The following is a 15,911-nucleotide window of genomic DNA, read 5'->3' on the forward strand; positions in this document are numbered from 1 at the left end:
ATCTGAAGCAAGAGGTTGTGACGCGGTGGAACTCAACCCTCTATATGCTTCAGAGAATGGAGGAGCAGCAAAAGGCCATTCAAGCCTATACATCCACCTATGACATAGGCAAAGGAGGGGGTATGCACCTGACTCAAGCACAGTGGACAATGATTTCCGTATTGTGCAAGGTTCTCCAGCCCTTCGAACTTGCCACACGTGAAGTCAGTTAAGACACTGCCAGCTTGAGTCAGGTCATTCCCCTCATCAGGCTTTTGCAGAAGCAGCTGGAGAAGGTGAAGGAGGAGCTAAGACAGAGCGATTCCGCTCGGCATGTGGGACTTGTGGATGAAGCCCTTTCGCTTTGCCAGGATTCCAGGGTGGTCAATCTGTTGAAATCAGACCACTACATTTTGGCCACCGTGCTCGATCCTAGGTTTAAAGCCTATGTGGTGTCTCTCTTTCCGGCCGACACAAGCCTGCAGAGGTGCAAAGACCTGCTGGTGAAAACACTGTCAGCTGAAGCGGAACGTGACACGTCAACAGCTCCTTCATTTTCTCCCGCAACTGGGGCTGCCAGGAAAAAACTTAGGTATCCTAAGCAACCCGCTGGCGGTGATGCAGGGCAAGCAGGACCAAGTTTGGACATCTGGTCCGGACTGAAGGACCTGGCAACAATTTCTGACATGTCTACTGTCACTGCATATGATACTGTAACCATTGACAGAATGGTGGAGGATTACATCGGTGACAGCATCCAAGTAGGCATGTCAGACAGTCCGTACCTGTACTGGCAGGAAAAAGAGGCAATTTGGAGGCCCCTGTACAAACTGGCTCTATTTTACCTGAGTTGCCCCCCCTCCAGTGTGTACTCCGAAAGAGTGTTTAGTGCAGCCGGGAACCTTGTCAGCGAAAGGCGTAGGAGGTTGCTTCCACAAAATGTGGAGAAGATGATGTTCATAAAAATGAATTATCAACTCTTCCAGGGAGACCAGCCTCCAGAACGTACAGAGGGACCTGTGGTGGTGGATTCCAGCGGGGACGAGTTAATACTCTATGAGGATGTACACAACACTGAAGAAGGTGAGGAATCGGAGGATGAGGATGAGGACGACATCTTGCCTCCGTAGAGCCAGTTTGTGCAGGGACAGATTAATTTCCAGCTTGTTTTGTGGGGGCCCAAACGAACCAATCATTTCAGCCACAGTCGTGTGGCAGACCCTGGCGCTGAAATGATTGGTTTGTTAAAGTGTGCATGTCCTGTTTATACAACATAAGGGTGGGTGGGAGGGCCCAAGGACAATTCCATCTTGCACCTCTTTTTTTTTCTTTGAATTATGTACTGTTTGTGGCCTAGTTTTTCAAACTGCCATCCTGTCTGCCACTGCAGTGTCACTCCTAGATGGGCCACGTGTTTGTGCCGCCCACTCGTGTCGCTTAGCATAGTCATCCTTCTACCTTGGTGCAACCTTTTGGACATAAAAACACTATTGTGAGGTGTGAGGAATAGACTGGAAATGAGTGGAAATTAATGTTTTTGAGGTTAATAATAGCATAGGAGCAGAAAAATCAACACATTCTGTGATTTTAGCTGTTTTTATGCTTTTTTTAAAAAAAAATACAGATCCAAAACACAAAACCCAGAACCTAAAACACCGAAGGGTGGTTTTGGCAAAACCAATCCAGATCCAAAACCAAAACACAAATCACGAAAAGTGGCTGGTGCACACCCCTAGTATATATATATGTGTACACACACACACAATTTTCTCTCTATCTATCTCTCTGATGTACCTGGGTAGACCTTAGATATTTATGGTTTCCATCTCACCATTCCAGTAACACATTAAGCTTATCGTTTAGTGTAGGCACATTATCCACTGCACAGGATGATGAACGAGTACAATGTTGTAATCGTACAGTCATTCCACTCTTGTGTTGTGGATACGCACCTCCTGTAGTAACACATTCCCTTCTCCCATTATTCAAATAGGGGAGCCACACCAACTACCAGTGATGATTGTCAGCACTTGGGATTACAGTTGAATTATGAACTGTGTTGCAGCCACAATGAGAGTCAGACAGGCTATTGCAGGGGGAGGAAACATTTTAGCCCTTGTCATCCCCTTAGGAGTTGAATGTTGAAAAATCCCTTCTTAGTAGACACCTAAGTCAGGGAAGGAATATACTTCCCCATATTCATTTGTCTAGGTCCAGTGTTTTTGGGCTGGGCATTAAGTCAGTCAGGACATTTGAGAAAATATATGTGTATGTGTGTGTGTATGTATATATATATAAATTTTTTTTATGCTAGCCCCCTAACCGACCAAAACCGACGCCATGTCCCCACAGTCCCCTGCATCTCACCGCAACCCCTGCTTCTCCTGCCCCTGCATTTCAGCAGTGTCACCACAACCCTTATGGTATTGCTGCTACTGTAAGCAGTATTATTCTTTATTAATATGGTGCCACAAGGGATCCACAGTACCTTACAAAGTACATTAACAAATGAGCAAACTCGTAAAACAGCGACTTACAGTACAAAACAATACCGAATAAGAACATAGTTTATAACACTCAAAAAGCAGCAGGTTGTCAGCTACCAAGTGTTAAGTGCCTTGGTGGAGAGTTTTGAGTAGATGATCATATGAGTGACAGAAGTAAAAACACATAAGGGAAGAGGGCCCTGCTCGTGAGAGCTTACGTTCTATTGGGTTGGGGGGGGGGGGGGGGAAGATGGACAGAAAACACAGGGTAGACAGTGAGGAAGAAGCATGTAAGCAGCAGGTTAGAATGGGGGCTGTAAGGCTTTGAAGTAGTGAGTCTTGAGGACCCTTTTGAAGATTTGTGGAGAGTCTAATAGGGAGAGCGTTCCAGAGGAAGGGAGCAGCTTGGGTGAGATCTTGGAGGCAGGAGTGGGAGGATGTAATCAGTAGGCAAGAGAGGTGGCATGCATTTGTAGGAAAGGGAGGGAGATTAGTGTGGTGTAGATGAAGGTATGGTGAAGTGATGGGGAGAGGAGGGTGGGTGCTGAGCTTAGTGGTTGGGGACCATTGTGGGGGAGAAAAGAATGAAAGTGGAGTGAGGAGAGGGAGGGAAGCAGAGGGGAGAGAAGGGGAGGAGACTAGGGGGAAGGATAAAGGATTAGGTAGGCACTGAGTAAAGTGAGAATTTGAAGAACACATGGTAATAGTGTGGATGAGGTAAGAAGAGGGGAGAAAAACGAGGTAGGAATAGTGTATGTTTAAGAACGACAGTGTTGAAGGTTTTGTAAGAATGCTGGTGAAAGAACACTTGGTGAATGCGTATGCTCGATGACAAAAGTTTTATTTTTTTTATTGATTGCGAGTATATGTGATTTAATGGGTTTTGAAAATGAGTAATAAAAAAAAGCTCAAAGTTGTGAGGCTAGTCAAAAAGCAATGGTAAATTAGACCATATATGCAAGGTTATAGAGGTTACTTGGCATTGGTACAAATAAGAATTTAGTTTTTAGTGAAAAAAGAGGCAGCACAAATAGTAGCAAGTGACGTAATGTCTATGCAATGATCAAACAAGAAGTTCAGTGTTGCATGTCCTTATGCAAGCAGCAGATATTTGTTGCGAAGAGGTAGTGAACTCACACTTGATGCCCCGTAGGTGTCCATATGCAGTATTGATTGCAGTTTGGTTTTGTTTGATGAAATGTTATCCTTCTGTTTCCTTCGGTTTAACGGTGAAATTTTCCCATATATCTATTTTGCACTTGTGAAATCTGCTACCTACAGCCAAGGCTCACAGCCTAGTGAATGAAATTTAAGTAGAGATGTAGCCAAGTGTGCACCCTAATTAATGACAACCCCCCACTGGCCAGCCAATACAGACCCAGCAATAAAATGGCTTAAACAAACATGTAGCACATAGAAAACATTTAGAACATAAGATCAATCATTCCTACACTCAAACTAAAGACTGGAGACAGTACTTATGGCAATTTATATACAATAAAATAAAATTTTATAAGACCACAGAAGACTTCAGATAACAATTGATGATTATCTAAATATATAATTCAAATAAAGCAGCACATCAGGAGTAATGTTCTGCAGCAGACTTCAGATAAGAATTACCTGTTGGAGTCAGAGATTGGAGGGGTCAATTCAATCAATATCAGCTGAGGCTATAACCAGTAACGCCGGTCTAACGCTAAAATTTTCTCTAAAATCTATTCACCACCTGTGCATATTTCCGCTGCCTCCATGCGCACTCTTCACCAGCTGCCGAACATGGTGGTGGGCAATGTCCTCTTTGCAAAGTGTACCCTGTATTTCCTGGGCTTCCTGTTGAGCTTCCTGCCTGTGGTGCCCATTTGCGGGAACAGCGCTGACTTCCATGGGAGGTGCCTCCTGTTCACTGGGGATGTGTGGCTGAGCAGGAACTTTATGGTGGAGGAGTGGTGTAATGTTTGAGTATTGTGATGCATAAACAGACTTCTACATGGTGATAAAAATAAATACACCGATTTTAATATAATAAATGACTTAGAACTACATACTCCACTGCAGGTTGCTATGACTACAGCTTGCCTACTACGTCATAGAGGGGGAGTGTTGGGGAGATGTGGTTGCCGCGGGCTATTATCTTCGCTACGACACACCAGTAATGAAGCAGCTGAGGTTGGAGGTCTGAGTCATGTGACTGGCAGGTATCACGTGACCGTGGCGTCTTACAGGAATGAAAACACTCCTAGGACTGTAGCAGCTGAGAACGGAGGTCTAGGTTACGTGATAGGTATACATCACGTGACTGCGATGTTCTACTAAAATTAATACATCACCATAGTTAACAATGAAAACAAGCTGATCATCTGACTAAAGCGACCATGTGGTCGCTAAAGTCTTGTTTCGATAGATTCTTTTACATTTTAAAAGTTTCTTTGTTGCTCTTCTTGATCTCTGCTGTATCAGTATATTTTGTAACTGAATTCTCAAAGTATTAGAGAATTACGCACATCACATAATGGAGGTGATATTAATTGTAGTAGGTATATAAATGTACCCACATGGAGTTTAACCTAATTGCCTTTGAAAAAGCTGTCTGTAGGCAGGGAAACACGTAAAGCTACCGGCCTATACATACCAGTGCCATTTACTACTGGAGCCTCCTTCCATTTCCACTTGCAAAGATTGAGCACTGCACTTTTACTTCTAAAAAGACTGCAGAAAGCAGTTGAGAAGGACTTGTGCTTTATCAAACAGTGGGATATTATTCACTCACTCTGCACAGGCTGCAGGATGTTCCCTACCACATGCTCACACACATACACACTAAGGTTATTTTTTTGTTGGGTGCCAATTAACCTACCAGTATGTTTTTCAATTATGGGAGGAAAACTGAGTACCCGGAGGAGAGCATATACAAAGTCCAGAGAGTTATAGCCTGGTTGTGTTAGATGGTAATGTCCCTCTTTGGTTGTAAAGAGAAAGGGCACTGTTATTCACTAATAGGACTGGTCACTACACTAGCTTTTAAGCAGGGTTTGTGTAGGGAATGTGGCAATAGTTGATTTAATACAAAGTTAGTACAAGATATTGGGGCTGAGCTTTTGGGTTTAGGTCATATATTTGTCATGGATTAGGTTACATTGTATAGTATTATAGGTAAAAGCAGGAAATGTTTTAAACTAAATGAATAGGTTGTCCTGAATTGTTAGTTGGCTAGACTTGAAATTTACCTTTTTGCTTTTCTCTTTCTAACATGTGCTTTTCCAGCCACCCATGCAATCCTCCAAAGGTCAGTGCAGAGTAAAAATAATAAGAACAGAGGGCCTAATTCAGACCCGCTCATGAGCGCTCGCAAGCGGGTCAATGTTAGCCCAGTGCGCATGTGCAAAGCAGTCGATATGGGTCTAGCTACAAAGGGGGCGTGCTGTCGATGGTGAGTGACGGCACGCCCCCTTTGGTGGGCGTGCCGGGGCATGGCTGGCCAGATGGAGGCGTTCCCATGGGAACGCCTACCATCTAGGGCCGACCCCACTGACATCACAAGTGATGTCAGTGGGAGTGCTTTCGGCTCTGATAGAGCCGAAAGCACTCCAGGGCTTGCGGCAATGAGACCCTACCACAAGGGTCTCGTCGCAAGCCCGATGGTCGCGATGGTCTTGACCATCGCGACCAACTTCCTGGCCGCTCGCTATAGCTGTGGGTGGTCACCCACAGCTATACGAGCTGCCAGGAGGCCGCTCTAAAAATTCAGAGGGACGGCCCTGATTCAGAGCGAGCGCTCTGTCAGAGCGTCCGGCTCTGAATCAGGGCCAGAGTGTGGTGGCCACCTATTTTCTTAGTCAGTGTATATTGACGGGGTGGTGACACTAAGGTTGGACGCTTGCTGCTATATCCAAAGCGCAGGTTATAACATACTTTTCTATTAAGATTATGTAGAACATTTTCCAACTTAATTTTTTTTTTTTTTTAGAATGGAGTTTTTATTTTTGACTTACTGATTTATCTTCATTGAAGTAAAAGAAAAAAAAAAAAAAAAGAACATAAACCAGAAAGCAATAGGCATTTAAAAGTTGAAATATCACATGGAGCATTACTTGTTTATTATACTTGCAGAATAACTCAAATTGGGTTAGATTAGATGGGGAGCTACAATAGACAATAAGTTTAAGATCACGCATCTCTAATGGGATTTAAGATCCGAAATTGGTGACTCGGTGCCTGATTCAGAGCCGGATGCTATTTGCGCTCACTCGTTCAGAAAAAGGGGCTGGCTATTTAAATGAACCGTTCGCTCTTTGCGGTCTGTTCACGCCTCTATGTCTGAACGAGTGAACAAAACATGCGAATGTAATTTTGAAAAAAACGCCCCCTGGCCGCTCACATCATACGTCATGTCCGCTATTTTATTAGATTAATTGAGTACATCGAAAGGCGTCTGAACTGCTCGCTATTCTTATGGTTGGTTTTTCCTACCACAATCATGCGAGCAGTTCTGACTATAAGACAACCAAGTGACGTGGTCCATGACGCTGCTTTGTTAATTATGCACACCCTTAAAACGCCCGTTTTGACCTTTAAGCACGCCTGCGTTCGGATCTCCACTCCCCGTTTTCAAGCACCTTCCCCTGTTACCACCCACAAACGCCTCATTCTGTCACTCAAAATAGCAGGCATTCGCTATTTAGCGAGCACACGATTTTCGGCCGCACTGACTGGTTCGCGCATGCGTATTAAAATCCGTACGCATGCGCAGTTGTGCGAAAATCGGTAGGAATGAACGAGCGGCTGCTTACGAGCGGCTCTGAATCAGGCCCTCAATTACATTGTTTTAATGATTGTACTACGTCTGTGTGGTGCACCATTCACCTTCCCATTAGTACTGACAAGCTGGCCAGTCACTGCCACATAATAGGTTGCTACTACCATCATCCTACTTCCCAGTGGGGGTTGGTGCTACTTGACTGTTGTGTAGCTTCATTTGCGCCATGTATACCGCTTAGCATTCTAGGCAAAAGTTTCCTCAAGTCTCATTGGACCAAAAGAGTTTCTTCCACAAGTTATGCAACATCTTCAACAATCTAGATCAGCGGTTCTCAGAGTATGGGTGACAACCACCTTGTGATGGGGTTACATGACCACTACTGTAAGTGATTGGTGGTTTATGTGAGAAAATGTGAATGTAACATGGAAACAGCACAACAATGACAATGGTGCTGAAAGCGATGTGATGCAAATGGCCTTTAGATTTGGGCTAGCCTGTGATGTAGATTGAGGTAATCCTGACCAAAAAATTTACATAATTAAGCACCCATGTTCCAGTTAACCAGTATGCATAGTTACTGCATATCACTGTATTCGAATACAAAATAATATCAGAATGTATATTTAAAAAAGGATTTATGTTTAATTCACGAACTGTATTATGGCTCTGTGCATGTTTTAACCGACTGCATAATTCAGTGCTTAAACATGTAACTGTTTGTATGCTACGGTACACATGATGTTTGATTTACAGATCTGCAACAGATCACGTCCATGGATTTCATTATCATTACAAATAACAAGGACTTTTTAAACCTCATGTAGACTTGCAACAATATTAAAGTAACTTCCCGATGATTTGCCACCACCATCCTACAAACCTTACTGTTACAGGATCCTGTTTTAACACAGAATTCTAACATCAAATAGATTTTCAGTGTTTATTTCTGTATTTTAGTCATTTATATATGACGTTAATTAGTTTTTATTCAAATGTTTTATAATGAATTCTAACTAATTTTCCAAATGTTTATATTAGTAGATAAACCACTTCTAAATCATAATACATTTGGCAGGTACATATATACATTACTTCTACTTCAAAATTGTCATTGGGGGGAGATGTATCAAGGCTTGGTGAGAGATAAAGTGGAGACGTTGCCCAAAGCAACCAATCCGCTTCTGTCATTTATCTAGCACAGTCTTTTTGAAATGGCAGAAGCATCGATACATCTCCCTCTGAATGAGGAAGAAAGAACAAACCTGAAAAAGTACACAGAGAAACAATATAATTTCAATTGCTCAAAAGCTGGTAATAGCGTATACCATACTTGCCGACATTTATTATCCGCTCCCCGGGAGATGCCTGGAGGGCAGACACAGCAGGCCACTTTGGGGTTCGGGGCCAGGTTTCTGTTTCTTTAGGCCCCCGTCACGGCAAACTGGTACGAATCGTGGGAGCGCGAGGAGGGTGTGGTGCTAAATTATGCATTTTCGCATAGTTTAGCCCCACTCCCTCCATACGGAGCCGGGATTCACGGCAATCATCTTCTTATCCTGTCCACTTCACTAGGAAGTGGGCGGGATGCGGGGAAAGCCGGATACTATTTCGAGGGTCGGGTGCTCCTGCAACTTCTGGGAGAGAAGGTAAGTATGATGAATCCACTTAAAAGAAATTAAAACTGAAATTTCCATTTAACCCCTTCGCTGCTGAGGGTTTTATCACCCTTGTCCAGAGGCCATTTTCTCATCGCATTCCTACATCAATATATCTGATTTTTTTTTTTTTTTTTTTTTTTTTTTAAATGCGGTTCCCACACAAATTACAACTTCTTTTTCTACTCGTTCTAACACACAAAATAATTTTTGGCCAGTTGGGTTAAAATTACAATTTTTTTTTTATTTTCAAGAAATGGAACCAAAAGCAAACATGAATTATTTGTGTTTGTTTGTTTTATAAGCACCACAAACAAATACATTGTGGTTCATGTTTCTTCAATAATCCACCTTCCCAAATAGTAAAAAGCAAGATTCTATGTGTAGGTTTTGGAAAAAACAAACCTGCACTTAAATTGAAAATCCATTTTTTTTTTTGCCGGAGACAAAAACTGAAACGTGTGCGGAATTTCTGGGAGACTTTTGAGTATTTACAGAGCCAATTTCTTGCCATAACCAGTACATGAAGTTGTCAATGCATGGAAAAATGGAAGAGACAACTTTTTTGATTCCAAGTTTGCTAAATAGGAGATGAATTGGAATGTATTCAGAATTCTTTCCAGTTCCAGATGCAATTCACATGTAATCCGCTTGTATGTCATTGAATGATGCGAGTGACCGTCTACTGTCCTAATAATGATGGACGTGTCCAGCTTCACGTTCCTCTTTTGATGCAGAATTCTTGTATCTGCTTTGTCTTTGCAAAGTTTTTTTGTAAGATTGTCTACTAATGAGCCTTCACTGAGCACATCGAAAGCTATTTCACTGCGCTTTTGCAATTCCAACGCCCAGGTTTTATAGCCTTCACCAGTTCTTGTTTTATTAGATTTGCTGACAGCCTATACACAGTTCCCAGCTAAATGCCCTTTTTTTTCTGCTGTCAACAATACTAAATCTTTTCTCCATGACTATTGTAATGGGTTGGCTATGGAATCCCAGCGGTCAGGGTGCCGACAGTCCTAATATCAACAGCGTAATCCCGACATTCAGATTCCTGTCTGTAAATACGCTAGTACCTCTATTAGTGACCCTAATAAAAGTTTTTGGGGTTGTTACATGATGTCAAATCGCTTGCATTTTTCGGAATGAGTCAAATGATGTTGGAAAATGAGAAATATGGTAAGAACTTACCTTTGTTATCTCTTTCTTCGAAGTCCAGAGGGAGACTTTGGGGTGTAGGTGATGGCTTGGACATCCGGGCACCACGCAGTTAATTTTTCTCTCCCAGGATGCATCGGGCCACTCTCCCTATACCCTGCCCCCGAGCCAAAGGCACCTCAGTTTGTAATAAGCCAAAGGCCAGAGGAGGATAAAAGAGAGAAGAAAGTCTGGAATCACATTCTCACATAGAAGGAGACGGAAAAACCGGCGACCAGAGCGAATCCCATCTGAAGTTAGGAGCGTCAGGGTGGGTGCCCTGTGGACCCTATGGACTTCAAACAAAGAGAGATAGCAAAGGTAAGTTCTTACTATATCTCATTTTCTTCAGGGTCCACAGGGAGACCTTGGGGATGTCGCAAAGCAGTCCTTTAAGGGTGGGGATGCTCCTGAGCTGACAGGAGAATCCGGCACCCAAAGGAAGCATCTGGAGAGGCAAAGGTATCAAATGCATAGAACCTTAAAGTTCTGGACATAAGACCATGTGGCCACCTTACAAAGCTGAACAGCCGAGGCGCCACGGCGAGCTGCCCACGAAGGACCCACAGACCGAGTAGAATGAGCAGTAACAGAAGGTGGAACAGGAAGGCCCTCTTGAGTGTAAGTCTCAGATATCGTTATACGAATCCACCTAGCCAATGTCTGTTTATTGGCTGGCCATCCCTTCTTGTGAAAACCATAGAGGGCAAACAAGGAGTCTTATTTTCGAAGGGAACTTGTACAGTCCACATAAATCCCGAGAGCATGTACCACATCCAATGAGACCTCACCTGCCGGGAGGTCGGGGGATTGAAAGGCCGGAACAATAATTTCCTCATTAATGTGGAACATAGAGACCACCTTAGGAAGGAACCCAGGGCGAGTCCGAAGAACCACCCTGTCCTGGTGAAAAATCAGAAATGGGGAGCGAAAGGAGAGTGTCCCTAAGTCTGACACCCTTCTGGCCGAAGCTATGGACAGAAGAAAAACACTTAGCTGTCAACCATTTGAGATCCACTGAGGCCAGCGGTTCAAATGGAGGGCTCTGGAGAGCCTTAAGGACAACAGCCAAATCCCAAGGAGCCACAGGGGGGACAAAGGGAGGCTGAATCCGAAGGATATCTTGCAGGAAAGTACGAATATTTGGTAGAGGAGCTATCCTACATTGAAATCAAACTGGTAGCTCAGTGAGCCTAAGTGGAGACCAAGATCCAAACCCTCTTGAAGGAAAGCCAAAATCCTAGGTATCCTAAATATCAGAGGGTCATAACCTCTGGGACGACACCACTGAAAATAGGTAGTCTGCTTTACGTGCTCTGAGCATGGTACTGACCACAGAGCTGGAGAAACCTTTGGACCTTAAGAGGGAAGTCTCAAGAGCCACGCTGTCAAACACCGATGACCCAGGTCTGGGCAAAGGCAAGGACCTTGAGACAACAGGTCCGGACATTGACGCAACAGCAATGGAGTGTCGATGGAGAGACTCTGAATATCTGAGTACCAATGCCGTCTGGGCCACGCTGGAGCCACAAGCAGGGCCGTTCCTCCCTCTTGTTTGAACTTCTGAATGACCCAAGGAAGAAGGGAGACTGGAGGAAACAGGTATGCAAACTGGAAGGTCCACTTTACTGACAGAGCATCGACCAGGAGTGCCCCAGCATCTCTTGTCCTGGACCCGTATCTTAGCAGCTTGTGATTGAGTCTGGAAGCCATGAGGTCCACTTCTGGAAGGCCCCACTTGTCCACTAGGAGTTGAAACACTTCTTGGTGAAGAGACCATTCCCCTGGATGCAGGTCATGACTGCTGAGGAAGTCTGCTTCCTAATTGAAAACTCCCGGAATGAACACTGCCGATATGGCTGGGAGATGACCTTCCGCCCATGTCAGAATGCGTGACACCTCTGTCATTTCTGCCTGACTTTGAGTTCCTCCTTGATGGTTGATGTAAGCCACTGTCGTGGCATTGTCTGACTGAACTTTCACAGGTTTTTCGTGAAGTATGAGTTTGGCTAGCTGGAGGGCCCTGAAGACCACCCGAAGCTCCAATATTTTGATTGGCAGGATTCCTCTGCTGTCCAACGACCCTGAAAAGAGTGTGGACCTGTCACTGTTCCCCAACCCCTGAGACTGGCATCCGTCGTCAGAATTATCCAGTCCGGAATCCAAAAGGGGTGCCCGTTGGTGAGGTGATCTGTCTTCAACCACCAGGATAGGGATAGACGTACCTCCAGAGATAGCTTTTATCCGATGGGGTAACCCGTTCCACCTGGAGAGGATCAGTTTCTGCAGAGGCCTGGAATGGAACTGGGCATACTCCACCATGTATAATCTCAACACCATGGATCCCAGAACCTGCATCGCTGAGTGGATTGACACCCGGCGACTGTGAAGACATCTGCGTACTCGCATCTGTAAATTGGAGATCTTTTCTGTTGTCAGAAAAATCCTCTGCTGCTGGGAATCAACAGTGCTCTCAGTTGGAGCATCCTTTGTGATGGATCAGTGATGACTTTTTCCAATGGACTAACCATCTGTGAGTCTGTAGAACAGAAATTGTAGACTGCAGATGTTGGTGGAGTACTTCTGGAGACCCTGCTAGCAACAGGAGATTGTCCAGGTATGGTAGCAGTCGGACACCCTGTCCCCGCAGATGGGCTGCCATGAGAGCCATAACCTTGGTAAACCCCCAAGGTGCAGTAGATAGGCCAAAAGGCAGAGGCCAAAACTGGAAATGCTGTTGTTGTATAGCAAATCGGAGATAACGCTGGTGAGAGGGTGTAATTGGTACATGCAGGTATGCATCCTGAATATCCAATGATACCATAAAATCGCCAGGTTCCATAGCCAGTATGATGGAGCGTAGGGTTTCCATCCTGAACCGAGGTACCCTGAGGAACCTGTTCAGGGACTTGAGATTGAGGATAGGTCAATGAGAGCCGTTCGGCTTCTGAACCAGAAATAGAGTGGAGTAATAACCCATCCTTCGTTGAGGCAACGGGACCGGCACTATGACACCTGCTTGGAGCAAGGATTGTACGGCTTTCTGAATCTGTAAGGCCTTTTCCTTGTCTGAAGGAGGGCCTGTGCAGAAAAACTGGTGGGGAGGTCTTCTGCGAAATGAAAGGGAGTACCCTTGAGAGACCACTTTTCTTTAACCAAGTATCTGTGGTGGTTTGACCCCAGTACTGGGTGAATTGAAGAAGTCTGCCTCCCACCCTGGGATCCCCCAGGGGGAGGCCCACCCCGTTAGCCTGAAGGCTTATCCTCTGACTTGGAAACCGGATGTCGAGCACTCCATGCCTGTTTACTGGGTCTAATAGCCTTTTTGTTGACAGACGGTCTAGGAAAGGGCTGACCCTTAGGCTTTCCTTGGGGCCGAGAGGACCGAAAGGAGGAGGCCCGAGTCCCTGAAGGCATAGGTGGAGAAGGCATACACGCAGACTTAGCCGCTGCCAATGTGTCAACAATCTTGTCAAAATCAGGCCCAAACAAGATTTTACCGTTATAAGGAAGACCTCCAAAACTTTCTTGGAATCAGCGTCCGCTCTCCAGGAGTGCAGCCACAAGGAACGTCGAGCTGACACCACAGCAGCCGAAATCCTGGAAGTCAAGAGGCTGACATCCAAAGCAGCCTTATTAATATATGCATCTGCATCACGGAGGTTACCTACAAGAGTTACCTGATCTTCAGGAACATCCGTAGAAAAGGAATCCTCCATGGAGTCTGCCCAAAATTCCATGGCCCTGGCCACCCTAGCAGCTGTTCCTAAAAGAGAGTACATAGATTTCAGGCAAACCTCTACCTTCCTATGCATAGCATCATTTAGGGAAGATATGAACAGCATATGCAGAGTAGCACTTTTGATTAAGCGCGTAACATGAGAATCCACTGCAGGGGGTATTTCCCATTTGGAACAGTTGGCCTGATTCAGACCCGGTGGCAAGTGCTGAGCGCTCGCAACCGGGTCGATGGTGGCCCAGAGCGCATGCGCATGACGGAGCCGGCTCCGTCGTGCGCATGCGCAAGACCCGGATAGCGACGGGCATTCCTTCGCTCCGGGTCTCGCACCAAAGGGGGTGTGCTGTCGATGTTGAGTGACAGCACGCCCCCTTTGGTGGGCAGGCCAGGGGGTGGCTGCCCAGACGGAGGCGTTCCCATGAGAATGCCTACCATTTGGGGGCGGCCCCACTGACATCACAAGTGATGTCAGTGGGAGAGCTTTCGGCTCTGTTTGAGCCGAAAGCTCTCTGGGGCTTGCGGCCACGAGACCCTACCACAAGGGTCTCGTCGCAAGCCTGATGGTCGTGATGGTCTTGACCATCGCGACCATCATCCTGGCCGCTCGCATTAGCTGTAGGTGGCATCCCACAGCCATGCGAGCGGCCAGGAGGCCGCTCCATAAAAAAAAAAAAAAACGCCCTGATTCAGAGCGAGCGCTCTGTCAGAGCGTCCGGCTCTGAATCAGGGCCAGTGTTCCTTAGGAAAGGGGTAGCAGAAGGCCAGATGTCTTTGAGGCTGGTATCTCTTTCCAGGTGAACGCCAAGCTACCTCCATATGATCCACAAGCTGATCAGCTAAAGGAAACTCCGCAGAAGAAACCTTATATATCCTTGAATAAAGCATGTTTGGACCAAGGAGCTTGTGGTTCGTCCTCTATAACTAAAGCTGCACGTACTGCCCTAATTAGAGCTTGACTATTGATCTTTGACCTAAACTCCACTCCCTGAGAAGATGGTTCTGTCAGAAACAGAAACCACTTCTCCGTCATCAGTGCTTTTCATATAACGTGGATGGAGACGACGTCATATGCCGTTTAGCAGGTCTAGGGGAATTATCACCCTGTAACATAGCCTGGAGGGCAGTAGTGGTGGCCGTCCCTGTGAGGGAAAAACCGACTGCAGCGGGAAACACATAGGAAGAAAAGCAGTGGGTACCGCCCAATGTCCTGCCATACACCTGAGTGCCTGAGCAAATGAAGCCCAAGGGGGTTCTTGCACCGTCACTGAGACAACAGAGTGGCCTGGAGGACTATAACACTTGACACATAATCCATCCTACACCATGTCTCCATCGCCCAAACCTGCAGTACAACTCTTACGTGACCGCAGAGTGGGCGCAGCAGTGTGCACATCATCCTCATTGTCGGACATAATGGCTGAGGAAAAATACTTAGTATGTGACCAACCACACAAATATATTTTTTATAATTGTGAGGTAATATAACCACCCTGACAACACCCAGTACTGTAAGGGCAGGAGAAATGAGGAAAGGTATAGTAATATACTTGACTGTAATGAAAAAAAGATAGACAGCGCTAGCACAAGTCACATACAATGCAGAAACATTTGCACAATGGCACTACAGATCAACTACACAGACTCAGTGTCTGGTTGTTAAAAACAAAAAATTCTTCTGGGGCTGTAAAACAGCCCCCACTGCGTTACAGTGACCCGACTCCGGCCGGGCACAAAATGAAAGTGAGGTGCATCGTGGGTGGGGTATAGGGAGAGTGGCCCGGTGCATCCTCGGAGAGAGAAATTAACCGTGGTGCCCGGATGTCCAATCCATCACCTACACCCCAAGGTCTCCCTGTGGAGCCTATGGACCCTGAAGAAGAAAGCAAGTGTTTTTTGCCAAAATAAATGTTCTACTTAAATTGGGGGTGCATAAAATTGCCTATAAGTATATATTTGTGTCATTAAGATGCTTTTAAAAAAAAAAAAACTTCAAAATACTCCTAACACCCACCTGCAATCTTAAAAACACGTGTCCCATTCATACAGCACCCGCATATACATGCCCCACATCAATTAATTTTCCTGCACTTTATCAC

Source organism: Taudactylus pleione, unplaced genomic scaffold, assembly GCF_031769625.1.
Source record: "Taudactylus pleione unplaced genomic scaffold, aTauple2 ptg000028l, whole genome shotgun sequence".
NCBI classification, from domain to species: Eukaryota; Metazoa; Chordata; class Amphibia; order Anura; family Myobatrachidae; genus Taudactylus; species Taudactylus pleione.